The following is a 2364-nucleotide window of genomic DNA, read 5'->3' on the forward strand; positions in this document are numbered from 1 at the left end:
ACAGGATCTTCATTGAGGCACGTGGGATCTTTCGTTGCAGCGCACAGGCTCTCCGTTGTAGTGTATGGGCTTCTTTCTAGTTGTGGCCTGTGGGTTTTCTCTTCTCTAGTTGTGGTGCACAGGCTCCAGAGCGCATGGGCTATGTAGTTTGTGGCAAGCGGGCTCTAGTTGAGGTGCATGAGCTCAGTAGTTGTGGCACACAGGCTTAGTTGCACCGTGGCATGTGGGATCTTAGTTCCCTGACCAGGGATTTAATCTGCGTCCCCTGCATTGGAAGGCGGATTCTTTACCACCGGACCACCAGGGAAGTCCCTAGAAGGTATTTTTTAAAAAGTTATTTATTTTGGCTGCACCGGGTCTTTGTTGCAGCATGTGGGATATTCGTTGCAGCACGTGGGATATTCGTTGCAGCACGTGGGATCTTCGTTGCAGCACGTGGGATCTTCATTGCAACATGCATACTCTTAGTTGTGGCATGCATGTGGGATCTAGTTCCCTGACCAGGATTCAACCCCAGACCCCCTGCATTGGGAGCATGGAGTCTTACCCACTGGACCACCAGGGAAGTTCCTCTAGAATATTTTTAAAAACGTAAATAGCTATTAATTGAGCTCTTACCATGCACTAAACATTTTATGGGCATCACAAAATTTAACTTTCACAACAAAACTCCAAGTGAGAAGAGGCTTCTAGGATTTGATGAAGTTTCTTGACTGGCAGAATGGTTAGCAGCCAATAAGGAGATGTGGCTCTCTAGGGACCAGTTCCCCCAAAGAACTGGGAATAGCAAATGGATGGGTATTGGCCGCATGGCTCATACAAACAAAAACTATCCAAAGGTGCTAGATTAGTACCCAAGCCACTTCATGGCTCCTAGGAAGTGCCTCGTTATACCAAAATTCAGGGGACTATATATTTCGGATTTTGAACCAATGTTTCTCTGGGTTAAATGGAATTGTTTCATAATTTTAATTTTATTTAAACATGCACAATTGAAACTATCCATAAAGAAATTTCCAATCCAAAAATTTAAATCTTTCAATGAAATCTTTACATTTTCTAGACATTTCTCCAAAGAAGACATACAGATGGCCGACAGGCACATGAAAAGATGGTCATCGTCGCTAATTATTAGGGAAATGCAAATCAAAACTACAATGAGGTATCACCTCACATCAGGCAGAATGGCCATCATTAAAAAGTCTACAAATAATAAATGTTGGAGAAGCTGTGGAGAAAAGTGAACCCTTCTATGCTGTTGATGGAAATATAAGTTGGTGCAGCCACTGTGGAGAACAGTATGGAGGTCCCTCAAAAAGCTAAAAACAGAGTTACCATATGATCCAGCAATCCCACTCCTGGGCATATATCCAGACAAAACTATAATTTGAAAAGATACATGCACCCCTATGGTCATAGCAGCACTATTTACAATAGCCAAGACATGGAAGCAACCTAAATGCCCATCAACAGATGAATGGATAAACAAGATGTGATATATATATACAATGGAACACTACTCAGCCATAAATAAGAATGAAATAATGCCATTTGCAGCAACATGGATGGACCTAGAGATTATCATACTAAGTGAAGTAAGTCAGAAAGAGAAAGACAAATATCATATGATATTACTTATGTGTGGAATCTAAAATAGAAATGAACATATCTACAAAACAGAAACAGACTCACAGAGAACAGACTTATGGTTGCCAAGGGGGTGGGTGGGGGAGTAAAGGATTTGGAACTTGGTATTAGCAAATGCAAACTATTATATATAGGATGGATAAACAACAAGGTCCTATTGTATAAAACAGGGAACTATATTCAATATCCTGTGATAAACCATAACGGAAAAGAATATGAAAAAGTATATATGTATAACTGAATCGCTTTGCTGTACAGCAGAAATTAACACATTGTAAATCCACTTTACTTCAATAAAATTTTTAAAAATCTTCACATTTTCTTTATAAACTTCGTATGCTTTTTTGGTATTAGTACTAGGTATTCTATATTTTTTATCTCTTATAAATGGTAGACTTTTAAGATTATATTTTCTAGTTGTTGCTAGTGTTTAGTAATAGAATTGACTTCTGCACATTGGTTTTGTATCCAGCAAACTTGCTAAATTTCTTATTAATTCTAATAATTCATCATGTATTCTTTTGGGTTTCCAGCATTCTCAACCTTATCTGCCAATGACAGGGTTGTTTTTAATCTTACTTTCCAGTTCTTACATCTTTTCTTTATCTTAGTACACTAACTAGGGTCTTCAACTTCAAATTTAAATCAAAGTGGTGAATATGGGTATCCTTCCCTTATTCTGATCCTCAAAAGAATGCTTTCAGTGCGTCACCACTT

The sequence above is a fragment of the Neophocaena asiaeorientalis genome, unplaced genomic scaffold (assembly GCF_003031525.2).
Source record: "Neophocaena asiaeorientalis asiaeorientalis breed wild unplaced genomic scaffold, Neophocaena_asiaeorientalis_V1.1 scaffold293, whole genome shotgun sequence".
NCBI lineage: Eukaryota > Metazoa > Chordata > Mammalia > Artiodactyla > Phocoenidae > Neophocaena > Neophocaena asiaeorientalis.